This window comes from Mesoplodon densirostris, chromosome 15 (genome assembly GCF_025265405.1).
Source record: "Mesoplodon densirostris isolate mMesDen1 chromosome 15, mMesDen1 primary haplotype, whole genome shotgun sequence".
Classification (NCBI taxonomy): Eukaryota; Metazoa; Chordata; class Mammalia; order Artiodactyla; family Ziphiidae; genus Mesoplodon; species Mesoplodon densirostris.
This window is the reverse complement of record NC_082675.1, coordinates 19,410,916-19,438,540: the sequence shown is the minus strand read 5'-3', so window position 1 is coordinate 19,438,540 and position 27,625 is coordinate 19,410,916. Positions and strand designations below refer to the sequence as shown.

At 48.8% G+C, this 27,625-nt stretch overlaps 1 protein-coding gene across 2 annotated transcripts in view; it reads right to left on the bottom strand.

Moving 5' to 3' along the window:
• The window catches only part of KIAA1671 (KIAA1671 ortholog), a 187,831-nt gene that overhangs the window by 134,503 nt on the left and 25,703 nt on the right, over window positions 1-27,625 (bottom strand). The gene's annotated exons all lie outside the window — the stretch shown is intronic.

Genomic DNA, 27,625 nt, shown 5'->3' with positions numbered 1-27,625 from the left:
CTGGGCAATAAACATCATGGTTTATAAAGGGGGACATGGGAGCACAGGAAAAGGAGGATTAACTGCCTAAAATTGGGAGTGCTGGTCCCGGAAGACTCCCTCGGTTTAGAGGAGGTAACTCCTGAAGACTCAAGGAGCTGGCTCATTTGGGAGTTATTTCCCCTGGTTCTCCTGCTCAGCAGTATTTGGACGTTGCATCTCTTGGAGGTCCTCACATGCCTCCTCAGGGCATTTGCATGTGCTGTGCCTGTTCTCTGAGATACCCCTGCACTACACACAGACGCAGGCCCTCCCCTAAGACTGCAGTCCAGACACAGCTGCCCCCCATCCAACCTAGTATAATCTCCCTCTTACGTGTCCAGAGAGACCCACAGACACTCGGCCAGACTCCTCATAGCTACAGAGCTACATTTAATAGTTCATGATCCTTCATTTCACATCAATGGGAAGCCCCCAGGAGTCACCCTGAATCCCCAAGAGCTATAGCACAGTGGCCTGGCAGATAACAGCACTGAGCACCTAATTATTGAGTGAATGAATACATGAAGGAAGAACTGTTCTCCTGGCCCTGCTCCCCACCCTTCTAAGATTCTAAATAAGTGCCAGAGTCCTGAGTTTCATGACACTAAGCAGTCTTGGTCACAAGGTGAACGAGTTCCTCTGGCTCTGGCAAGTTCTGGTGTGGCCATAGGTCAATTGCTACTGAATGACAGAACCAAGGAGCTGCGAAGAGCTCAGCGGGGAGCTCAACCTGCCAGAGGCCCCACCAGTTTCACCTGCTGCACTGCCTGGGACAGGCCACTGTCAGACACCTGCTGTGACCTCAATAACCCCAGACTGTCACACCGGCTCATCTGCCCAAAGGTGGAATGAACGAATACGTCTCTATACAGCTTTTCCTGGGAAGAACCACCAAGAGCACTGTTGCTGAATCAGCGTTGATGGCTCACAAATGCTGCCCCCACTTTGGGATCTCTGAACCCATCTCAGTAGCCAGATTGCAGGGAAGGAAAAAGGGGCAACGAGAAAGGCTCTTGGTCCGCACCCCTCTTAACCAGAACGGTGTCTCTGTTATCTGTAATCTCCTTTCTATCTTGGGCTCCCTCTCAAGTTTCCATTTAAAATGCCAGGCAGATGCCTGGTCTATAAATATGGTTGCATGAACAAATCAATGAATGAATGAATCAATCAATGAACAAAGGGGGAAAAAAAGAGTTTTTAAACCACCATAGTGGACGGCTAAATAATATTTTGAACTCTTTCCCAAACCTAGAAACCCATGCTTCTCAGGTTTTCCTTTAACCTGTTGTAAAATACAAGGAAACCGACTGAAATGTTCACTTTAAAATCTTGCTTTAAATGCATCACATATGTTATGCTTAATTTAAGAGACGTTAGTCTCTTCCAAAACATTTTAGAAGCCCACTCACACAGAGGACAGATGCTGTTTATTCCTGGGGTGGCCTCGCTCGCTCTTTTAAATATATTAGCACGATGGCCAGAGCCAGGTAAACAAGAGCTCCCTGGAGAAAGCAGGGACACCAGGTATGAGCTGTGTCTGGTTTTATCTACAAATAACCGTGGAGGTCGGCATGCAGGGACAGACGGGAAGCCAGGCTGATCTGGGAAGTCAGGAGGCTGCAGTGGACCAGGACACGGAGGATGCGGGGAAGCAGTGGAGGTAGTGGTGGGTGTACCTCTGCGGTTGCTGAACCTGCCAGGTCCACAGGCTCGCTCTCCCTGAATTGATCTGCAAGGTTTGAAATTCCCATTTCCTGCGATTTCATGCAGAGAAAACCATGTTCCTGAGGGTTGAGTCACTGAGACCGATAGTCACTGAAATTAGACAGGCGTCGTTCACGAGCATTCATTCCTCCCATCCCTCTGACCTTCCTTCTACAAGCCAGGCTCTGTGCCGGGTGCTGGGGGTGCAGCCGTGGAGCGCACAGGCTCCCAGGGAATCCGAGAGAACCTCACAGGGACAAGGCAGGAGAAGCCCTTCCATTCAGAACCCAACCGTTTGGTAGCTTCTGTCTCAGATTCAGAGGCGTTGATTCATTCGAACAGCTGTTGCCAATCTTTCATAACGACACCCCTAAATCCGATCTGGGAGCTCACAGTCATTCACTCAGCCATCTCTGGGTGCCGCTTCCTGGGAATGCCACCATCTGGTGAGGGCCGTGAGCCGGTCCTGACACCTTCCAGCATCTTCCAGAATGTGACCTGGGCTCCCAAATCTGAAAATCCATCCTGTGTGGTGCCCCGTGTGAAGGGCCAAGTGCATGCCCAGGTCTCTCCAGGAAAGCAGGGTTGTGGTAAACGCATGTGAGTTGCCCATCCACAGGCCTCAGATGGAGGGGGGACCAATGTCTAATGTCGATGGAGTGCATGCATCCTCTCCTCTCCGTCCCCATGGCTGTGGCCCCAGCTCATTCATTCATTCATTCATTCCAGTACACAGTTACTGAACACCTATCATGTACCAGGCTCTGGGGACACAGCAGTGAACAAAACATATGGAAAGCCCTGTTCCCATGGAGCTGACAATCATGAACATAGGAGAAGACAATAAACGAAATAAACAAGCAAGAGGCATAGAACGTTGTTAGGTAAGTAACTTTCTCTGCTGGCGTCTCCTCCAATCTGTTCTAGCAGCAGCCAGAGTGATTCTCTGATACGCAGGGGCCACCATGTCACTCCCCACACCTCCCCACTGCCCTCTGAATGAAGATCAAACTCCTTCCCTGGGGCCTGGCAGGATCTGGATCCTCTTCATCTCTCCAGCTTCAGTCTCATGATTGACACCTCCCCCTCCATCCGTCTGTCTGTCTCTCACACTCACTCACATACTTACTGCAGCACATGAACCCCAGACAGGTCACAAGACACATCATGCTTTTCCTCACCTTCCCGCCTCTACACTGCCATCTCCTACTGCCTGGCTAATCTCAGCTCCAAGCAGCCACCTCTTCCAGGAAGCCTTCCTTGATGCCCCAGGGTGGGTTCAGGTGCCTCTTCTCTGCTCTGGTATCTAACTCCCAGAGCTTCTCCCTAGCCCAGCGCTGATCCCACATGTGGTGACTGCCTCTAGAGTGGGAGCTCTAGGCCAAGGAGGGTCCTGGGTCTGGTTCGCAGCTGTATCCCCAGGGTCTGATGCTGCACCAGACATAAAATCAGTGTGCAAAAATTACCTCAAGGGAGAGCATCCCTGAAAGAAGAAAATAATCGTATCCAATGCAGGTGTGGGTGTGGGAAAACTGACACGCTCATCTGCTCCCAGGGACAATGTAAGTTACCAAAGCAACTGGGCAACATTCACTTTGCACTACTATGTGTGGAGACCCCATCAGGACTCAGGGACCACACTGAGTGACTCCGCACCTTCTGCCTTCTCCCATGGAATATTCTCAACGATCTTGTGCTTTTCAGTTTATGACCACCATTCTACAGATGAGGGAAATGAGTCAGATCTCAAGCTAGTGAGGGGTAGTGTTACAGTTGAAATCTTCTGACTATGGATCAAGTGTTTTCCCCCCATATACCTCACCCCAAAAACATTCATTTATTTTTGACTCAGTAATCCCACAACTAAAAACGTGTCCTATGGAAGGAATCTAAAGGAAGAGAAAAGCATACACACAAAGATGCCCCCTGCAGTGTTGTCCATCCAAGTGCAGCAATAACGCACCCTGAACTTAGGGTGATAACTCTTATTTGAAAAAACCCAGGACTGAGAAGCCATTTGAAATGTCACAAAAGTTGCAACGTCGGCGGGTAGACCAGATCTCCAGTTCCCAGTCTGCCCACAAGTGGCACAAAAATCCCTTCACACCACATGGCCTGAGTTTGTGATCAGAAAACATGGTTGTGGGACTTGCCTGCCTGCCAATGCAGGGGACACGGGTTCGAGCCCTGGTCTGGGAAGATCCCACATGCTGCAGAGCAACTAAGCCTGTGTACCACAACTACTGAGCCTGTCCTCTAGAGCCACTACTGAGCCCACGCGCCACAACTACTGAAGCCCGTGTGCCTAGAGCCTGTGCTCCTCAACAAGAGAAGCCACCGCAATGAGAAGCCCACACACTGCAACAAAGAGTAGCCCCCGCGTGCCACAACTAGAGAAAGCCTGCGTGCAGCAATGAAGACCCAGCACAGCCAAAAATAAAAATAAAAAAAAATAAATAAAAAGACGGCTGCCATGGCTATCACAGCAAAAACCTAGAAATAATCCACATTCTCCACAAAAGGCGAAAGTCTCTCAGCCACATGTAAGGGGCTGTTCTGCAACTCTTGAAAGTGAGGACTGGGGCACCTGTGCAGGAAAGTGAGAAGAGCTCATGAGAATGCTGTTGGAGAGAGGGTGGCAGGTGGGTAATTTTCTGTATTCAAGGCTGTGACAACGGCAAAGATTGTTTATACAAATGGTCAAGGTCTGGAAGGCGAAAGGGACAGGTGAAAAGAAAAAGTGTCGGGGACAAGGGTGGAATTGTTATATTTTTAAGTTCCTTTCACTTTGAGATTCCTTTTTATTTCCATTAATGTTGTTTGAGCAGATTTCTTTTTAGGCCTCAATACCGGTAGTCTCCCTCTGAGTTGTGTTCTCCCCATCAATTCAAAATGTAGAGGTACCAAGGCTCCCTTCCTGCCCACTTTCAGAGCTTTCAAAAGCTGAGGGTAGGGACTTCCCTGGTGGTGCAGTGGTTAAGACTCCATGCTCCCAATGCAGGGGGCCTGGATTCGATCCCTGGTCCAGGAACTAGATCCCACATGCGTGCTGCAACTAAGAGTTCACATGCCACAACTAAGGAGCCCTTGAGCTGCAACTAAGGAGCCCACCTGCTGCAACTAAGACCCGGCGCAACCAAAGAAAGAAAGAAAGAATGAATTACCATATGACCACTCCTAGGTGTATGTCCAAAAGAGCTGAGAGTAGGGACTCGAACAGATATTTGCACACCTCCACCAAACCCTCTCTGTGTCTTTACCTCCCAGTCGCTCTGAGAATCTGCTTGCAGTCTCGTATTTGTACTGCTTTCTGCTTTTCTCCCATCCTCCCAGCACCACTACATCCCCCATCCACTGCCATCTCATAATTCCATCCAGAGAAGCAAAAAAAATTTTTTTAATTTAAAATAGAACATAGTGAAGCAAAGACAGAATGCCCCTCACCCAAAGATCACCCTGTCCCTGTCTGAGAGTTGTATTATTTAAAGATATTCTGTATGTTGTGTATATATATATATATATTTTTGTATGTTGTATATTTAGCATGTAGCTTCCTTAATGGAGAAAAAAAATCCTAATAAATTTCAAATTTATTTGAATTTCAGTGTTCAAAGAAAAATTATTCACAATAGTCAAAAGGTAGACACCACTCAAACGCCTATCGATGAATAAACAAAATGTGGTCTATCCATACAATGGAATATTATTCAGCCTTACAAAGGAAGGAAATTCTGACACATACAACGTGCATGAACCTGGAGGACATTATGCTAAGTGCAATAAGACATTCGCAAAAGGACAAATACTGGATGATTCCACTTATATGGGGCACCTAGAGTAGTCAAATTCATAGAGACAGAAAGTAGAACGGTGGTTGCCATGGGGTGGAGGGTGGAGGGAATGGGGCTTTATTGTTTAATGAGTACAGAGTTTCAGTATGAAATGATAAAAATAATTCTGGAGATGGATGGTGGTGATGGTTGAATAATAATGTGAATGTACTTAACGCTGCTGAACTACACACTTAAAAATAGTTACGATGATAAATTTTATGCTATGTATATTTTACCACAATAAAAAAAAAAGAAACTAAAGACAAATATAAAGGAAACCTAATGCTTAAGCTCTAATTACCATGTGACTCAGCTCATGGGGACCCATGTCCTTTAGGCAAATCTCCATTAAAAGCCCTCATGGTCCACAATGGGCTCTGCCCCCATCCCCGCCAAGAACGCAATGGGAAGCAAAGGAGACCCCATTCCTGATTACAATCGGGGGGTGCTCTAATAGAGGCAGAAAATGAGGCTGTAAAAGCCCAAAGGAGGAGTAGTCAGGGATGCCTTCCTGGAAGAGGTGACATCTCATCTGAGACTGGCAGGAGACAGCCAAGCAGAGGAGGAGGGTGGAGCCAGGAGAGGGAACAGCATGTGCAAAGGCCCAGAGGTACAGGAGAAACAGTCATATAGCGTGAGCCTGTTCAGTTATTCTCCTTGGGGCAACGTGGGGCTATCTTGGTGAAAGGTCTGAGTGGCACAACTTTTGAAAAACCATGCACTTCTGTTGAGTCAGAGTCGCATCGGAGGGTACAAAACACTGGTCCGAGAGTCAGAACTGGGTGGTTTTAGTCAAGGTGATCACAGATCCTGGTTTACCTGGGACAGAACGCTTTCGCTCTCAAAAGTGCCCAGGTTTGGACAATAAATTATTCCATCATCCTACTTTTTTTTTTTAAACTGTGGTAGAAACCGCATACCATGAAATTCATAATTTCAACCATTTCAAAGCGTGAAAGCGGTGTCATTTTGTAAAGTCACGGTATTGTGCAACCGTCGCCACTATCTAGTTCCAGAACATTTGCATCACCCCAAAGGAAATCCCATACCCAAGAAGCAGCCACTCCCCCTTCTCCCCTTCCCCAGCCTCTGGCAACCACTGCTCTGCTTTCTGTCTCTAAGGAGTTGCCATTTCTGGATATTTCAAAGAAATGGAATCACCCAATATGTCTCTCACCCTAGTTTTGGTCTCAGTTCCTCCACAAACTTGCAGTGAGAGCTTGGACAAGTCCCTGCCAGGTTCTGTGACTGTGGTTCGGCTCAACCCCAGGACTTATCAGGTTTGCATTATGCAACTTTTCTCTGCCCCTGGCTCATCCCCCGTGGAGCCCAGCTCTCTGAGAGTCTGAGATGAGTGTTCTGCAGCCCCTGGTCCCCCATGATTCCTTCTGAACAACTGGTGCTCAATAAAGGATTGTTAAGGGACTCAATAAAATTCTCATTCAGTGTCGACCGAAGTAGTGAGAGCTAAGTTTCCTACTCAATGTGTGTGATTCTGTAAGAACTGCCTTAATTAGTACAGCCTTGACTTCTGTGTCAATTTCAAGTTGTAATGAATTAGAATTCGGGGCATCTGACCTTTCAGACTCTGGAATACAGAGGAACAGTTTGAGGGGGGCTTTTCCCCAATTGGCCCGGGACCGCAAGATGTGGGTGGTACACATGCACACCCACACAAAGGGTCCTGTGGTTTATATCAATAGAAAGAGTTTGGGAAATGCGAGCTCAACAGTGTGTAAACTATTGTCCTTCTCACAAGACTTTTTGGAGCCTCTGGTGAGCTAATTGGCATCTTAGACACTCCAAAGCATAATCCAAACTGCCTCACCCCAATACCCCTTGTCCAGGTGCAACTGCTGATTTGGAGAAAGAATGTTACAAGTGGCCTTTATGCCTTTATTTAAACATCCGCCTTTTCAACTTTCATTGGCCTGTTCCTTCCTACTATTTGTGCTATTTCTGGACTGGCTATAGCACTCACCAAAACCATTAATCAAGCAGCTTTTTTGGGTTTGTTTGTTTTTCTCAGTATCAAGGATGGGCAAACTACAGTCTGTAGGCCACATCTGGCCCACTGCCTGTTCTTGTAAATAAAGTTTTATTGGAAGACAGACACACCCATTAATTTACATGTTATCCATGGCTTCTTCCAAGGTATGAAGACAGACCAAGAGTGGTTGCCACAGAGGCCGTATGGCCCAGAAAGCCTAAAATATTTACTCTCTAGCCCTTTACAGAAAGAGTTTGTGACCCCTGCTCTAGATTGTAGAGAACTCAGTCCCCTGAGAGACTGGACTCCCCAAGGATATGACATCCCCCCTTTAAATTATCTAAAGCTCTCACGCTATTCTGGCAGAGACCTACCTCTTCACGAGGTCTCTTCAGGTTCTCCACATAGTAATTGCACAAAAATTCAAAAATATAAATAAGCAAACTGTTTTTAATGATCCTATATCCCACCACCCAGAGCCAAGAGCCATTACTAGCATTCGGATGCCCATCCATGTGGCCATTTCCAATATAAGTGGGAACTTGTTGTCAAAACTAAAATGGAATCAGGTCATGCGTGCTGTTTAGGAACTTGCTTTGTTTTGTTTAATTTCAAAATACGTCATAAATACCTTTCCCATCAATAGCTACACAACCTCTACAGCCGTTTCTCATGCTTTGCAGTATCCCGTTACATGGATATCTCATCATTATATCGAATCCATCCTCCACTATTGTATCCTTAGGTTGCTTCCAATCTCTGACTATTAAAACCAACACTGCAATGAACACCCACGTGCAATGACTTTCCCAGGGTAAATGTTGCCTAGAAGTGGGCTGGCTGGTTCCAAGGGTGTACACTTTTTTCAGAGCTTTGGATATATGCAGAATGGAGCTTCACACCTAAGGGAAACACATCCCATGCTGACTTGAGTCAAAGCTTAGGAGGCCAGGGTTCTTAACCTCTGCCCTGGGGCAGATCCAGTAAAGATGAGAAATAAACCAGGGCCCCAGGGCTGACTGTGCCTTCACTGGCAGTTTTACTGGGTCTCATTTATGGTCAGACCATCACACACTTGACTGTAAGATTTGCAAGGGCAATTAGAACGGCTCACAGGGAGAGGTGAGTCTGGGCCCAGCCCAGAGGCTGTGTCCAGCCTGGCGTTGGAAGGGTGTGCAGGAAGAAAGCCCCGCCCCAGAAATGACGCTCACGGCAGAGGAAATTCAACATCAGAGCTCAGTTCAACACGACACACAGATCAATGCTGGACTCAGAAAAATCTGAGTATAACATGCTCTCTCTTTAGGGAGCCTGAGAGGTGCATATTGCATTTCAGAAAAATAAATAAATAATTCCCTCAGAGCATAGATAGGTTTCTGGAGGAATTAGCTTATTTTGGCCCAAGAGCTGCCTTATGTTCAAAACTCAAACCCTGGGAAGGTCTGATCATGTGTTCCCCAGCTCCAAAATAAATGTCTCCCACTGTCCATTGCCTTGGACAAGGTATTCAAGACCCCCCCCACCAACCCACCCACAGGCCAAAACTAACCAACCTGATCTGTACTACAGGCCCTGCCTCTACTCCCAGATTCCCAAAGGTACCCCACGACCTGAATATCTTTTTCACTTATTTCTTCTCCGTGGAGAGCCCTTTATCCACAGCACAATTTCCATTTGCCCAAATCCCACTCATGCTTTTACAGCAGACTAAGGGACACCTCTTCCAGGAAGCCTGTGCTGACTTCCTAAGCCAAAGTGTCTTCCAACCTTCTTTGGCTATTTACCTGATCATCATGCATTGTATCAGAGATAAGCCTGACAGTCTCCCCCCTGCAAGATTTACAGATCCCTCCTGAGCCCACCCAGGACACAGACCCCTCCGGCTCTGGGTTCCCCTTCCCAGAACCTACCTGATGCCTGGCACGGGGGCAGAATAGTAGAGTGCTGGGTTCCCCAGCGGTGGGAGGCAGCCCATGCGGGACACAAGATGGTCTTTGGTAACACTTAGGATGCTTTGACGTCCAGGCACAGCATGAAGCTTCTGTGAATGACATTCTGTGCAAACTGTTTCCTTTCTCATTCTCATGGGTGCCTTCTCATGAAGTTCCTGAGCCCATCTCTGCTTGGTGCCACCATGACTTTAACACCTACACTATCTGCTAATCTCCCAGGTTTAAGAAAGAAGACACAGCTCCAAGCTCCGACCATCAGCTGCAGTAGCAGATTTTAAAATATAATTTTATTTTCATTGTATTTAATTTTACTGTTGTTTTCAATTTAAGACAAGTGACACTGGTTTGCTATTTACAGTAGAGATGTTTGTAATGGTTCCTTTAAAATTTTATTTAACTTTCGGAAAAGTGAAAGTTTAAAAATAAAATGATGATACAGGGGTTATGTACAAATGGCAAAAGCCCATGTGACAGGGGCTCCCTGGTAGCACAGTGGTTAAGAATCACCTGCCAAGACAGGGGACACGGGTTCGAGCCCTGGTCCAGGAAGATCCCGCATGCCATGGAGCAACTAAGCCCGTGAGCCACAACTACTGAGCCTGCGCTCTAGAGCCCGCGAGCCACAACAACTGAAGTCCGCATGCCTAGAGCCCGTGCTCTGCAACAAGAGAAGCAACCACAATGAGAAGCCCACACACCGCAACGAAAAGTAGCCCCGCTCACCACAACTAAAGAAAGCCCCCGCGCAGCAACGAAGACCCAACACAGCCAAAAATAAATCAATTATTTAATTAATTAATTAATTTTAAAAAAAAAGCCCATGTGACTGGAATCCACCAGTAAAGTGGAAAGATCATGGCATTGGAGTCAAAAACAGGCAGATGCAGCTTGTGGTGCTCCCTCCCCATTTTCCTGCCTGGAACAAAGATGTGATGCCTGGAACCAAGGCAACCATTTTGGGACCATGGGATCACAAGTGATACTTTAAGGATAGTGACATGGAAAAGACCTTGATGACATAGCTGAGCTACTAAACTAACTGAACCGTTCTCCTCTGGATTTCTGTTGTTGTTATTGTTATGTGAAAAATAACAAAGTACTATTTAAGCCATTGTTAAGGTTTCTGTTACATGAAGGCAAAAGCATTCCTACGGACACAGGGAGTTTGGGTACAAATTTGTTAAGTGGACAAATGTCTTCTAAGTAAACACAGTGAATGTAGTAGTGCTTTTGACAAGCCACTTCACCCCTGAAAGCTCAGTTTCTTCATGGGTAAATTAAGTTCAATGATACCTACCTCAAAGGATTCCGAGGATTAAAGGGGATGGTGCATGTAAAACACCATCAGTATACTTGGCACATACATAGTAGGTTTCTGCAAATGCGTGATAAATAAATGAGCAAATAAACAAACAGAACATGAAGCCTGATGGAAGGATGTGTGGGTTGGTGGGAGTTTTTTAGCTAGATTTAAAGGAATAGCTCTCTGATGAAGGAATTTGGGGGAGATGGTGATTCAGGGACTGGGTAAGTGGATACTTTTCTCAAGGCTGGCCTAAGATCCAATACCAGCCTGTCATCTACACAAGCCTTGATTAAAATCAAGGGGAAACACTGAAGAATGTAGACACCAAAGAGCATCCCTCCCAAAACCAGGTGCAAGAAAAGCCTGAAAGGATGGTCAAGACCGAACTGGCGTCCCAGGGATGTAAACAGTCCCAGGTCCATCCCCGGCTGCTGCACCCACCCCACTCCACCCCCACCAGCCATTCTCATCAGGGCTCCACCCATGGCAATGAACCTGCAGTGACGGCTGACATGTCCACTCCTGGCTTTCCCAGGAGGGTAACTGTGCCTCCAATACCCTTCAGGCAACCAACTGACTCTTCTTCCTCGTCCTCTGGGACAAGTTTCCCAGCACCCCTGTAAACCTGTCAGGGCCTGGCGCTGCCAGCCTTGGGGCACGACAGACAGGCCCTCCTGGCACAGAACCCAGGCCTCAGTGGAGCTGAAGAAATATACCTGGCCCGGCTGCCAAAAAGAGAACCCAATGAACACCCCAAGTTCATTCAATTGCTTTGTCCTCCAACCTATTAAGTGCTGGGCCCTGGGAAAGCTTGGTGTTAATAATTACCATCATCAGATCACTAACACTAATTGGGCACTCATTTTGTGCCAGACGGCACATTAAATGAATTTCCCCACTTAATCCACCTTCTGGGGTAGGTCACATGATTAGGCCCACTTGATGGATGAGGACAACGATGCCAAGGGAGGTTTAGCAATTTGCCCACGGGGTGGAGCTGGGATTTGAACTCAGGCAGCCTCCCTCCCAATCCCACCCAGTTCAATCCCACCCAGTTCATCCTGCAGCAGCCAACAGCTGCTGGGTTAAGTGCTGGCATCCCCTCCCCTCCCCACGCCACAACCCCCCCACACACACCTTCACCCCTACCCCTGTGCTGGGCCTTGTTAATCTCTTCAATGACCTTCTGGGGCTGATGCTATTATTATCCCCATTCTACAGATAGGTAAACTGAGGTTTCGAAAGGCAAAGTGATTGGCTGAAGTCAACTGCTTAGTAAGTTAGCAGATCTGGGATTCCACTCAGGCGTTTGACTCCACAGTGTATACACTTTGCCATTTTGTCCTTCACGGGACCTGTCCAGCTCAGACTGGGTTTTCAGGCAAGTTTTGGGGCAGAACGTCCTTGTGCTCAAAGCACAGTCTAGCTGGGGAGGCAGACACGGCTGCAGACATGGCCACAGACAGTGACCACAGCAGGGAGGTGAGACTGAGGCCCTCGGGAGGAAGAGCTTAGAGTAGACAGAATAATGCCCCCCAATGATGTCCATGTCCTGATCCCCAAAACTTGTGACTCTGTTATCTTTGCAGATGTGACCAAGTGAAGTCTCTTGAGATAGGAAAATTATCCTGGATTAGCTGGGTGGGCCCGATGTCATCACAACGTTCCTTATGGAAGAGAGGCAAGTGGGTCAGAGTCAGAGAGAGAAAATGTGATGAAGGAAACAGGGATTAGAGCCATGCGGGGCCACAAGCCAAGGGATGCAGCAGCCTCTGGAAGCTGGAAAAGGCAGGGAAATGGATGCTCCCCTAGAGCCTCTGAAAGGAACACACCCCAGCCGACCTTCATTAGACTTCTGACCTCCAGAACTATAAGATAATAAACTTGCATTGTTGAAGCCAGTAAATTGTGGTAATTTGTTACAGCAGCAATAGGAAACTCATACAGAGCTTAAGTTGGCTGGGGAGAAAGGAAAGGGAGGACTGTCTGGAGGAGGCGGCACGGAGTTGAATGGCTACCTAAATAACCCAAAGCTCAAGCCTCTGTGAAGTCCTTTGGGTTAGCCCCCCCCAGAGCCACCAAAATTCTTAACACCCCTATTCCTGCTTGTTTGGACCTCGACAGTATCAAATCCTACAAGGTAGGTCCTGGCACTGCACTTTTCCATGTAGCTACTAAAATTTAAATGTCAACTGATTAAAATTAAATACAATTTTAAATTCAGTGCCTTGGTCACACCAGCCCCATTTGAAGGGCTCAACAGGCACGGGAGGCTGGGTGCCTTACTGGGCAGGGCAGAAAGTTCTATTGGACAGCGCTGTACGTTCCCAATATACAGATGTGAAACTGAGGCTCAGAGTCACAGGGGCGGGAAGGGACAAGCTGGCACTCAGTCCCCGGATCTTCTAATTTCATCCTCAGCCTTCTTAACATGGGGGAGGCCTGGGCCACAGGGCTGGCTGCCTCAACCCCAGGCCCAACCTTATTTAACTGAACCATGAATTATTCACCCATTGTCAGGAGTCATGACCTTTAGCATCACCGAGAACTGTTTATTTTGACCTCTTTCTCTCTCTGCCTTAAACGCAGGGTGAGAGGCGAGGGAGGCAGAGGAGAGGCCTCGGTTAATGAAAGGTTCTGGTTAACAGCGGTTCCAGCCATTCATTACGGGCACAGAGCACTTGTGGTTTAAAACTGAGGAGTGTCACGTGTTTGAGAGATCAGCCAGAGTCCCTTTGACCCCCAAATCCATCATCTTTATCAACTGGCATACAGTGCTAAGAAAACCTCTATCTAGGGGGCCAGAATTACACCATCAACACACAAGACTAACATGGTTCAATTTCTAGGGTAACCTTTGCCACTTACGATATAAGGGGCTCCTTGCCCAATAGAGGAAGTTACAAAGAGTTTCGGGGTGGCAGGGGGAATACAATTAAAAATAAATTTTAAATTCATTCCCTGGTGGTGGCAGGCAGGGAAATGGGTGAATTGAGGGCCAGAAGTGGGAGGGAGATTTCTCATTGTCTGCACTCTGGTAACTTTGCATTTTGAGCCTCGTGAATGTATTACCTGGCCAAAAAAATAAGTAAAAGTTAAACTGTAAAACGTTTAGGTAAGATATGGACCATGGAGATCCCATTTCTTGTTTTATATAGATGCACATGGATGGGTATATAAATATGAATACAAGGATGCTTACAGAAAGTGTTAGAAGAATATATAAGAAATGTTCAGAGAGGGTGACTCTAAGTGGGAGGGAGATGAGACTACAGGGGATTTTAATCTATTTTTATTTTTTTGCTTATTTATAATTTCTTAATTTTATACAATACTAATCACAACAAAACCAGTTTCTATTTATTGAATGTATAGCCAGTTTCCAGGTGAAACACTTTATAGGCAAAGCTTCACTTCTCCCGGCAACATCTGAGGCAGGTAGTAGTATTTTACTCCCATTTTATAGATGAGGAAACTGAGGCTCAGAGACACCAAGACCACGAAGCCCACTGTCTGGACTCCTTTGCTGTGCTGACTTCTGATCAAATAAATGTGCTCATGATAGAAAAAAAAGAAACGTTTTTAAAATGCTAGGTACGTGGACTTCCCTGGTGGCACAGTGGTTAAGAATCCATCTGCCAATGCTGGGGACACGGGTTCGAGCCCTGGTCTGGGAAGATCCCACATGCCGTGGAGCAACTAAGCCCGTGCGCTACAACTACTGAGCCTGCACTCTAGAGCCTGCAAACCACAACTACTGAGCCCTCGTGCCACAACTACTGACGCCCATGCGCCTAGAGCCCGTGCTCCACAACAAGAGAAGCCACTGCAATGAGAAGCCCACGCACTCCAAGGAAGACCCAACGCCGCCAAAAATTAATAAATAAAATAAACAAATTAAAAGAGAAATGCTAGGTATGTGAAAGCACAAAGTGAAACAGACTAAATTTCTGAATATAATACGAATGTCAGAGAGTCCAAGTCTTTCTCGAGAAGGGTGTATCAGACACCTCAGGTGTCCTGCCTTACACTCTCAGCACCCACCCCGGGATGCAGAAGGCTGCCTACTGAAGATGGCTGCAACTCTCTGGCTTGGTTTCTGGCCATGGGAGCACAGGCCAGAAGTGCCAGTCGGGCAGTGCCCCATGCACAGCCCTCCACCATAGACAGATGGCAACTGGTGTATCAATACCCCAGCTCCTTCCCTCTCTGGGGGAAACTCTGAGGTGCACATTATGCCCTGTCTCCATGACACACCCTCTTTTAGCTCCTTGCCTTCCCTGTCTCACCTTCACACTCGCCCCACAGTGCTTCCTGTGAGGTAAAACAATACAGCTTCTAGAAGGAAACATGGGAAAAACTGATCTTAAATAAAATGAAGGAAAACTTCTGTTCATCAGAAGACACCATGGAGAGAACGAAAAGGCAAGACACGGACTGGGATAAAATATTATATATACAAATGGTATGATATATAGTATTTCATCTATATTATGTTTATAAATATAATTTAAAATATTGTATCATATTTATACATGTGCACGTGTGTATACACACAGACATATATACTTCACAAAGGACTCTATCCAGAATACATAAAGAACTCTAAACCAATACGAAAAGGACAATCTGGCTTATTGTTTGCTTCTTTTTTTAAGGACAAGAGACTTGAATGGGCACTGCACACACACAGAAAAAAATCTCCAAATGAGCAATAAGCACATGAAAAGATGCTCAACTTCACTGGTCATCCAGAAAACACAAATTAAAATCACAATGAGACACTGCCCGACATCTACCACAATGGCCAAAACCACAGAGACTGACGTGTTGTCCGGGGGGAAGTGGAACCGTTTTTACACTGGCACACTTTAGAAAACTGTTGGGCAGAACCTACTCAAGCTGACCTGCATCTAACTTACGACCCAGCAATTCCTCTCCTGAGTATTTACCCGAAAGAAATGAGTGCTCAGAACCGCAAGAGACGCGTACACGAATGTCCACAGCAGCTTCATTCGTCATAGCCAAAACCTAGAAACCACCTAAGTGTCCATCCACGGCAGCCTGGATAAATTGCAGCATATTCATATGATGGGATATAATACAGCAATGAAAAAAACCAAACTATTGCAACATGCAAACACGTGGATAAATTCATAGACATTACGATGAGCAAAACAAGCAGGACCCAAAAGCACTCGTACAGTAAAATTGCACTAGCATGAAGTTCAGGAAATAGACAAAACTAGTCAATGGTGATAGAAGGTAGGTCAATTTGGGGAGTACTGACTAGGATGGGTATAATGAAGCTTTCTAGGGGCCTAGAAATGTTCTATATCTTGATATGAGTGGTGGTTACGTGCTGTGTTCATATGCAAACGTGTGTCCAGTTTACACTAAGATTTGTGTACTTTGCTGTAAGTTTTGCCTGAGAAAACAAGCCCTCAAACTTCCAGTGGCCTCCAGGTGCTTATGAAATGAAGCCATGCCCCTCACCATAGCCCTGCCTGATGTGCCTCCCACCTACCCCAGGACCTCATCTCCTACCAAGTGCCCCCTCCCTTTCCCCCAGCTCCACCTAGCCTGGAGATCTCAGTTTGCTTTGACCTGGAGGGAGTCAGGATCTGTAAGAATTCCACCCTCAGATGGGAAAGAGACCTGCAAGGAAATGCCAGTCATTTCTGTTTCTCCCGAGTGATGTCAGTACCCATGTGCGTTCATGCAGCAACAGCTCTCTGATGAAATGCTTCTCCTCCAGGAAGCCTTCCCAGACCTCTGCCCCCATCCCAGGTAGGCTTTCAGCCCCACAGCTCTCTGCTTCTTTGTGACACTGATCCTACTGTTTTAAGTCTGTTGAATTGATTGTCTTACCCCCTGAGGGCTGAGACCCTCTCTGTCCTGTTCCCTCCCCTGTCTCATCATCAGAGCCTAGCAAGTCACCTGGCACATAGTAGGTACACAATAAACATTTGCTGAAACAAATGAATGTCTGAAGGAGAAAATGAGTCGTTTGATGGAGGTTAAAAATGGGATGGGGCCAAGATGATTCTACGCAACTCCCTCCAGGTATAGAAGGTGAAATCTGGGCCCAGAGAGCGTAAGTGACTTGCCTAAGGTCACACAGCCAATTAGGGACAAATGTAGCATAGAACCACCAGGAGACACTGTTGCCTTCTCCCTCCACCAGATCCCCTTCCTTGGTGCTGCACCCTCCCCGCAGCTGCTATGAGGGTTGTCTGTTCACAGATACATACTTTTCCAGGAGAGCTGTCCTCCAACAGGCCAAGACCTCCAACCCTCCCTTCAAACCCCCTACCAACCAGGGTATCCATAGCCAGTGACTAACATACATGGGATACAAAAGGCCACTTACCCTTGCATCAAGGCAGGATTCATTCTGTGGCTCCAGAGCCCCCCAGGGGTTCAGGCTGAAGCTAAACTTGGGTGAGACCACATCCCTTCCCCTGCCCGCTCCTCTTTCCCTCACTCCCCAACTCCTGAGAGCACCCCTCCCCCATCCAATCAATGTTTCCCGTCTCAAGCTTGGTTCTCGGGGACCAAATCCTACCTAAGACAGACTCCAGGGTCTCCACTGGCCTGGACTCCGGGACAGTGCACTGCCTTCCACTGGTAAGTCTAAAGTGAATGACAATGACACACTGAGGATGGACCAGGAGCCCAGCTGTAAGGGGAGGCAATGTCCACAGTGTGTGTGTGTGTGTGTGTGTGTGTGTGTGTGTGTGTGTGTGTGTGTGTGTGTGTGTGTTGGGGAGGGTCTACCCTCTGCTCCCGAGTCCTTTCACTTTTATCTCTAAAAGATATACATAAGGACCCCCATCAAAACCTTCTTGCTTTCAGCCACCAGCAATGAAGCTAAGAAATATCCCTCCGAGCGCAGAGAGGGCCCTCCACTGAGCCACCCCTCCCAACCATGGGCTCTGAGAAGAGCCACCTGGGCAGAAGGGGTCTGTTCCCTTATGAGTCATTTCAAGCCCCTCCCCTAAAGGCAATCTACCTGATCCGGTGACAGAAAACACGACAACCTCCTAAATTCAGATTAAAAACCACCTGCACTCGGTTCTTCCAGACCTTAATTTTGCCCAGGGTAATCAGCAGTTATCAAGAGCACAGAGGACGACATGCCTGGGGGACAACATGCAGGATTGGCAGCCAGGAGCCCCCCATCCTCCTCGCCCTGTTCGTGTCCCTCTGTAGGACGGGGCAGAGTGTGGACTTCCGGAGTCAACCAGCTGGGCGTCCAGTCCTGTCTTGATCTCACCAACTGTGTGACCTTGGGCAAGTAACTCCACCTCTTTGAGCCTCAGCTTCCTCAAGTATAAAATGGAATCATGGGTAGGTATTTCATGTGCTTTTGTGAGGATTAAAGGAGATTACATATGCAAAGTGCTTAGGATGACGCCTGTGGGCGCCACACACATCGATGATTGTTCTCATCAATTGTAGTACTATTAACCATTTAGAGAGACGGGGACAAGGAGGGGGTCTGCAGGGCTAGACCTATTGCCGTACAAGCGCAGGAAAGACGTGGAGAGCTGGGGGGAGGGACAGACAGACTTTGTCCGGCATCTCCAACAACACAAGGAACCAAAGAGGCTTGGGAAGTGTATACAGCAGGCGCTCAGTATGCAGAAGTTCTGCTTATGATAAAACTCCTCCTCAGGGCTTCCCTGGTGGCGCAGAGGTTGAGAGTCCGCCTGCCGATGCAGGGGACACGGGTTCGTGCCCCGGTCCGGGAAGATCCCACATGCCGCGGAGCGGCTGGGCCCGTGAGCCATGGCCGCTGAGCCTGCGCATCCGGAGCCTGTGCTCCGCAGCGGGAGAGGCCACAACAGTGAGAGGCCTGCGTAACGCAAAAAAAAACAAAAAAAACCCCCTCCTCCTCAGAAGATGAACCCAAGAAAATGACCTCCCTGGGCTCGGAGATCCTTTTACGCCCAAAGTGGCAACTATGTGCAAACAGCCCCAGATCTCGGGCAGAAACAGGAACAAGTAACCAACCTCTCCCTGGTCACAGCCTCTGGGCTCATGCTCCGGTTCACCAGAGCCACCATCCCCCTCTGTCTGCTAGACCTGGCACGTCCCCGCCAGAGCTTGCCAGGCCGTGCATGCCAGCCACCGAGTAAGAGCCTGCCTACTGTAGCAGATTCTGTCAGAGCCCCACCCAAACCTCCTTGGCACTGGTGGACAACTTTCTACTGCTGGTGGGACAACTTAGAGGCGTGTTTCATAGTCTCCCTGAGGTTCCCAGCACACTTCATACCCCAGCTGCCCCCAGAGGTATCCTGATTGTTAGCAAAGCCTAATGGTGTCCCACCACCCAAATAAATCACTTGCCCTGGCACCCCTGACTCAAGCTCTGCTTCTGGGGGAGCCCAACCTAAGATACCCATCTTTTCCCAAAATCACTGACTCACAAGAGATGGACTTGCTCAGAACACCCATTCTCCCCTAGGGTCTCATGATGTGATGGTGAGGCATACCCCACTGTGAAATGGTCCACAACCCACCGATGACCAAGACAGTGGGAGCTGCCAACGTATGCGCTGGCCAAATGTTTTCAAGTTGCTCTTTTACCAATCATTCAAAAGACTTATTGACCCACTATGTGCCAGGCCCCATGTTCGAGGATGGGGAGATACTGATGAACTCAAAACTCGAGGTCCCTGTTTACACAAGAGTTTAGAGTTCAGAAGTGGGAAAGACGGGGAATGGATAAGCCAACATGCGAGGACAAAGATGGCAGCATGTGACAAGGGAGGTGATGGGAATGAGGTCTGTGAAGTGAATCATGGTTGAGCCCCATGGATTGGGTGATCAAGGAAGACTTCTTGGAGGAGGTGGCATTTCAGCTGCATAACCTAAAGGATCAGAGGGAGCCAGCCAAGGGAAGACCATGAGGTCTAGAGTTGGAAAAGAGCTCAGGGCATTGAGGGAAAGGCAATTTCTGCTAACCTGGCTGGGCTGAAGTGGCAAAAAGTGGCAAGGGCTGAATCTGGACAAGGGACAATGAGCAGATCTGAGGCCACCTATGAGAGTGCACTTGGGGTTCTCCCAGAAACACCTTCCTCTCCCTGCCTCCCTTGCATCCTGATCTGCTTTCCTGAGTGGGAGAGGGTGGAGTTACCGTCTGCCTGCCAGGAGACTCGTTGAGTCCCCAACTCCCGGGGGAGGGCGTCTCACATGTCAGCATCCTCCATCCTGTGCGTCCAGGTGAGAACTGCTGGCTTCCAGGCAGGTAGAGGGAGAGGCAGAGAGAGCTGCTTTGAGATCAGCACCTGGCAAGTGGGCGTCTGAGTCAGAAGAGAGCTTCAGGTTGCAGCTCACAGAGTGCAGAATCGAACTCAAATCCTGCATTTGTGCACTTGGGCTCCTTATCGTCCTTAGCCTCAGCCTCCTCACCTGTTAAATGGGTTTATGATCCTATCCAGTTCCAAAAGTAGCTGAGAGGTTTGCTAAGGACGTAAAAGTGCTTGGCACTGCTTATTTATTGACTCCATTTTTACTGGTCTCCTACTATGTGCCAGGCACTGTACCAGGAGCCGGGATGCACCTGTGAACAAGACAGGGCCAGCTTGGGGGTGGCAGGGGACACCTATAATGTTCACACAAGTCGGTAATTACAAAGACAGGATTTTATAAACACATAGTAGGTGTGTTCCCTCCATCTGAGACCATGTCCTCCACTAAAAAGCCCAGAGCCTACAGCCACGATGTGGCAAGTTAAGACTCTGGTTTCCTGGCAGAGACCCGGGCATGGGCATCCTTAAAGAATCCAGCTCTTTAGGGGTGAGTCTCAGCTCTGGCAGGGCCCAAGCCCTGGTCCCTACCCCCACCTGCTGGCAACATCCCTAAACCCCAGAGACAACCTCTCAGGAGATCAGTTGCGGGTGTGGTCAGTTATGCCAAGGGCGGTGTCCGCCAGCACAGGCATGAGTCACGTCCTGCTCTGTAGAGGAGGGGGAGGGGTCCCCAGACCCATGTCTGCAAACGCTGATATGGTGTGGCCACGCCAAAGAAGGAGGGGACGCGATGGGACAAGCATGGACAGGGCAAACCCAGGTCTCGGAACCCCCCATACTGGTGGAAATAACAAGCCCAACCACAGAACAAGCATTCACCCCATGCTTGCTGTGCGTGTCCCCAGCTCTAAAATAAACTCTGGATAGAGATTATCTCCTTGATTCCTCCCATTACCCCATGACTACAGGTATCATTATTTTTCCCACTTAAGAAAGGAGGAAACTAAAGCTTAAGGAAATTAAAAGCCTAGTCCAAGGTCACTCATCTTGTCAAACTTCAGAGCCCAAAAGGCTTAACCACTCTTCTGGATTGGCAGGAATGAAGACAGGGGACAATCTTAAAAATACGGAAGGGTGGGTCCCCAAAGCTGGCCTGAGTGACAGGCACTGCCTGGGCCAGGCCCTCAGCAGGACAGAGGGGCTGAGCGGTCAAGGGGAGGCCTTTGGTTGGGGCTTGTGACTTTGGCTGTGTGTTCTGAGCCTCAGTTCCCCTGCTGGGCAAAAGGGCCTGGCACACCCATCAAGCCCCAGGCCCTTCTCACAGGCGAGGCGGGAAGACCAGCCGTCCAGGCTACAGCAGGAGTCCAAGGCCAGCATCCTTGAAGCTGCCCACCTGCAAGTCCAGGTCATGACTCTATCCGCCAAGGACGGGCAAGGCCAGGGTGTGAGCCAGCGCCTGCTGGGCCAGCCTGTTGACACCCAGAGGTGACCTGTTCACACTGGAGCCGGGCTGGAGGCAGTGTTTCTGTAGCCCAAAGCCAATACCAGCACCCAAGGCAGCTGCTGGCGTGTGCTCACATCTGGCACGTGTGTGTGTGGGTGTGTATGTATGTGTGTGTGTGGTGGGCCAGGGCTGTTGTTAGAAGCTCAGGCTCTGGAACCACCCCACCTGGGTTTATACTGCCTCAGCCACTACTAGTCTGCGTGATCCTGGGCAAATTACAACACCTCTCCAAGCCTCAGTTTCCTCATCTGTAATATGGGGATGATGAGAGCCTCTCTCGGGGGCTGGCTGTGAGAAGTAACTGAATTAAACTAATTAATTAAACGAGGTGTTCAAGAAAGAGCAGCTCTTACTATTTATCGTGGTGACAGTGACACCTGTGGATCTCCATGGTAACCACCATTGTCACGTGGGTACATATACATGGAATATGTCAGTGGAGGAACTAGATGGGGTGTCATGCATCTGTGGGGGTCATTTTCATCTTTGCCTCATGCTTTGGGGGCTGAAGTAAAAATGTATTAGGACCTCCCTGGCGGTCCAGTGGTTAAGACTCCACGCTTCCACTGCAGGGGATGCAGGTTCGGTCCCTGGTCGGGGAACTAAGGTCCTGCATGCCAAGCAGAGCGGCCAAGCAATAAAATAAAATAAAATAAAAATGTATCCCCTACCCCCATCATAAAACTTATTCACCACCCCCCCAACCCTGCCAGCCACTCAACTAGTTAAGACACAAAGGAAGCCAAGGCCCCATTTTTACAACTCAAGAATAAACATCTAGGGGGCATGAAACTAACAATCCCCATAACCCCTCCAGAGACAGCAACACCCCTGGCTCTCAGGCAGCTCACAGTCAGGGGTGAGGGGAGCCGAGCAGAACTCAAAGAGAAACCCAAGAAAGGTTTCCATACAAACTGTGAGGAAAGTAAAGGGGGCACACCAGGAAGGTACAACAGAGGGAGAGGCAGGGGAACAGCCTGTGCAAAGGTCCTGAGGCAGAAGACCCTTTCAGGGAACCAAAAGTACGGGGTTTTCCAGGGCCAGAGAACACCAGGTACTCGAGGCTGGAGAGATGGACCAAGGAATGTGAAACAATCTAAATGTCCAATGACTGTGGTCTGGTTAAAAAGACTATGGTATTCTTTGGAAATTTTATGCACTTGTCCGAAATGAAGTGTACCAGGATGGGTAATGGGAGAAACTAGTTAATATCATGATTTAAGTGGAAAAAAAGGAAGCTTCAAAGCTGTATACATCTGGGGTTTTGAAAAAAAAAAAAAAAACAACTGTAATCAGCATAATCTATGGGAAAAACAAAGGCACCCTCAAAAATACAAAAATCCCCATGCCAAAAGTTCATGGTGATTATCCAATGGTGGTGGGCTTACTTCCGGAGGATATTTTTTCTTCCTGGTGTTTGGCATGTATAATGTTCCATTAGAAAAAAATTTTTAACATTTAACAAAGAGTGAGAAAAAAGCTCCCTGCCATCTTCTGCCCAGATCCCCAAAGCCCAGAGAGGTTTCTGGAGCTGCGTTTTAAAGAGGATAGCCTTCTTTTCTGTTCAAATCTCAAACAAAGCCTGCTGGGCAGAGGTCCCGGCGCAGGGGACACTCACCCCGCACACCCTCCCGGCACCAACACAGCAGCTAAAACAACAGCCAGTGTTTTCTTGGGGGGCCGTGGAGAGGGGGGCTCATGAGCTCTGGTTAAACCTCGTGAACTCGTATCAAATAGTTTCTTCCCCACCCAGGGACTCTCCCTTTCCTGTGGCTCAGGGTCTGCCTTCCTCCCACATCTTCCCTCGGGCCAGCCCATCCCCCCCAGAGCCCTGACCAGCCCTGAATTCCTGGGGCCTGGAAGGCCAGAGTCTTCCATCTTCGAGACCACGCAGCCCAAGCTTCTTGGTTACACTGGCGAGGAGAGCCCGAGGGGGAAGAAAGTTGCCCAAGGACATCCAGGAAGCCCGTAGAAGGTAGAACTTTCAGTAGACAAAAGGAAAGGAAGAAATCGTTTAGGAGCCGACCAGGGCTGTGAAGGCAATAAAGCAGGGTTATGTGATAAGAGTCGGGGGTGTGGGGAGCAACTCTACCCTGGGGGGATGGGGAGGGGAGGTGACTGACATCTGAGCTGAGACCCAAGGGAAGGGGAGGAGCCTGCCATGCAAACAGCTCAGGAAAGAGCCTTCCAAAAGGAAGGCCAGAGGCAGGCAGGTGGGAAGGGGAAAGATGAGGTCGTCGGGAGGGGCAGGATGGATGGGGGGGTGGTCAGGCAGAGCCTCTGTGGGAAGGAGTGGGAATCCACTCCCATGTGGGCTTTAGCAGGGCTGTCAACCGTCTGGAAGCTCACTCCGGGCACCTAGAGGAGAATAAACTGCCGAGGACAAGAGTGGAGGCCCCTGCTGCCTTCCAGGTACAAGAGGCGGGCGGCCTGGGCGGGTTCAGTGACAGTGGGACGGAGAGAAGAGATGTTATGGTTTTAAAAACAGATGATGGGCCTGGCTGAAGGACTGAATGTGAGGGTGAGAGGAAGAGCGTGAACCCCCTCCCGACATGAAGCAGGGAAACCAGAAGGGACCGAAAAAGCTCAATTCAGAACTCCCACCATGAATGTAAATTGGTGCAGCCACTATGGAAAACAGTATGGAGGGTCCTCAAAAAACTAAAAATAGAGTTGCCATATGATCTAGCAATCCCACTCCTGGGCATATACCCAGACAAAATGATAATTCAAAAAGATACATACACCCCAACGTTCACAGCAGCACTATTTACAATAGCCAAGACATGGAAACAACCTAAATGTCCATCAACAGATGAATGGATAAAGAAGATGTGGTTCATATATACAATGGAATACTACTCAGCCATAATAAAGAACGAAATAATGCCATTTGCAGTAACATGGATGGACCTAGAGATGATCATACTAAGCGAAGTAAGTCAGACAGAGAAAGACAAATATCATAGGACATCACTTGTATGTGGCATCTAAAATATGACACAAATGAACATATCTACGAAACAGACTCACAGACAGAGAACACACTTGTGGTTACCAAAGGGGGAGGGTGAGTGGGGGAGGGATGGATTGGGAGTTTGGGATTAGCAGATGCCAACTATTATACATAGGATGGAGAAACAACAAGGTCCTACTGTATAGCACAGGGAACTAGATTCAATATCCTGCGATAAACCACCATGGAAAAGAATATGAAAAAGTATATATGTATAATGGGATCACTTTGCTGTACAACAGAAATTAGCACAACATTGTAAACCAGCTATACTTCAATAAATTAAAAAAAAAAAAAAGCAAAAAAACCCCTCCCACCACTCAGAAGCAGGGAGCGTGCCGGGCCTGGTGATTCACCACTAGCACAAAGGGCAGAGTCAGGGAGACCTGGGTTCAAATCCTGGCTCCACCACTTACTGGTTGCATGACCTTGGACACGGCAATCCCCCTGCCCAAGCCTCGGTTTCCTCACCTGTGAGATGGGGATAGTGATGCAGAGCCCGAATGGGCACGGAGGGCCCCAGGGCAGCAACTGGGACAGAGCGGTTCCCTTTCCTCCCCTGTCTTCGGGGCTGACGCCCACTGCGATCCTCAGGTGAGTTAAATCGCCCCAAAGCCCGTTTTTAAAGAATTAACATCAATAGTGACTTTCTCCCCGAAAGGATCACGTGAAGAAGAAATGGGAATTCTTCCCACTGAGGGGGGTCGGAACAGAGACACCCTAAACATAACAGGCAGGCTCCCAGCCCCAGGGCAGTAGTCTCTAGAATCCTGCGACCCGCAGAGGGAGCTCAGCAGGACCCTCTCTAGCTACAGCACTTTGGTCGCTGCCCCCTCCCTGGAGCATGAGGAATGAAGGCTAACATGATTCAGGGCTCAAAGGATGCAAGGTCAGACCCAAATGCAAGCTTGGTTTCAGAAAATCACTCTCCCCTCCGCAAGCCTCGGGTTCCCCACTTGGAAAGCAGAAATAAGGAGCCCAACCTTGCAGGAGTCCGTAAGATTAGCTGTCGGGGGAGGCGCCTGCCCAGGCTGGGGGCTCAGGAGGTGCGTTCTCAGGACCAAGAGCACGATGGTGAATTAATGGCTCCAAAAAATATCCAGGTCCTAAGCCCCGGAAGCAGGATCCCTGTTACCGTACATAGAAAAAGGGTCTTTGCAGATGTACTTTCGTTCAGGATCTTGAGATGGGAGAATCAGCCTAGATTACCCGGGTGGGCCCTAAATGCAGTCACACGTGTCCTTATAAAAGGGAGGCAGAGGGAGAATTTTGCCTAGGGAAGAGAAAAGACCATGTGACAGCCTCAGCAGAGAGACACTTGACGGTGCTCAGCTGTGGCTCTGAAGATTCAGGAAGGGAACTCAGAATGCGGCAGCCTACAGAAGCTGGAAAAGGCAAGGATTCTCCCCAACAGCCCCTGGAGGGAGCCGACACCTCGGTTCCTGCTCAGTGAAACTGATTCCAGAACCAGAAGAGAATAAATCTCTGTTGTTTTAAGCCCTTAAGGTCTGTAATAATTTGTTCGAGCAGCCACAAGAAACAAATACAGAGGCGTTTGGCACTCCAAGCCCAAAGGACTGGATCAAGATTTATAGTCAGATGCAGTCCTGGGCCAAGTTAGAATTTCCGCAGGTGGAGCCTGGGCGTGGCTATTTTTATGGAACTCCCTGAGGGACGCCAGGGATCCTCCAGGGGTGAGAAGCACAGGGTCTGGGAGAAGTAGCTCAGAAAGCAGCCGCTTTTCAGCCGCAGCCTCCCCAGCCTTCATGCCCTGAAACACAGCCACCTGTCACTGTCCGCCTCCCCCGAGGGCTGTGAGCGCCCCAGGGCAGGGGTCCCCCCTCACTGCCCTGAACTCATCATCACCAGGTATTTCCAAACCCTGTATCTGGGAACAAGGTGTGGCCCCAACCCAGATCAAGGAGGAATTACAGTATCAAGCCCTGAAGCACTAGGATGGGGGTTGACCTGGGGGCTGAGGGGGATCAGAGGAAGGAGGACTAGGGGCTGCCGGGGCGGTGGGGGGAGTGGAGAAGACGTCCTGCAGGGGAGACACCTGAGCTAGGTCTTGAAAAAGGCACTAAATCCCAGTGCAGTGGATGCTGTCAGTGTCCTATCTGCAACCCTGAACACTCCCACAATTTTCAAAAGCCCTGCAGTCTCTGCCTGAGGGCTTTCCCTTGCCCTGGGGGCCTGGGTGCAAGACAGCCAGAAGTAGCCAGGAGTTGACGCCCCAGGAGCTGGAGTATAAATACCCCAGCTCTCCCATCCCTCGGGGAAACACCTGAGGTGCAACGTCCTCATCATAATCTAAAACGGCTGAGCTTTCATCTCTGGGACCTCACTCCCCATCTCTCCCCTTCACCCTCTGGCCTGGGCCATGCACACTTTTCTGTTCCTTGTACTTGCACCACCCTCCCCTCCGCCAACTCCTCCCTACACCTCAGACCTTTGCTCCCGCTGTTCCCACTGCCTGGAGGAGGGGCTGTCTCTCCCTCCACTCAGTTCTCCACTTAAATGTCATTTCTTCAAAGGGGCTTTCCCTGAACACCAAACAGGAGCGCCCCCGTCTCACTGCTGTATCCTCTGTAGCACCCTTCTCACCGACCAAAATGATCTTTCTGTTGGTTTACTCACTTTGATTCTGTCTAGAAACCCATGGGCCAAATCTGTTTTTGTAGGGCCTGTGAGCTAAGGATGGTTTTCACATTTTTATTTTATTTTTATTTTTATTTTATTTTATTATTATTATTATTATTTTTGCGGTACGCGGGCCTCTCACTGTCGTGGCCTCTCCCGTTGCGGAGCACAGGCTCCAGACACGCAGGCTCAGCGGCCATGGCTCACAGGCCCAGCCGCTCTGCGGCATGTGGGATCTTCCCAGACCTGGGCACGAACCCGCGTCCCCTGCATCGGCAGGTGGACTCTCAACCACTGCGCCACCAGGGAAGCCCACACATTTTTAAACCATTGGGGAAAAAAATCGAAAAAATAATATTTCGTGACACATGAAAATTACAGGAAAACCACGTTTTGGTG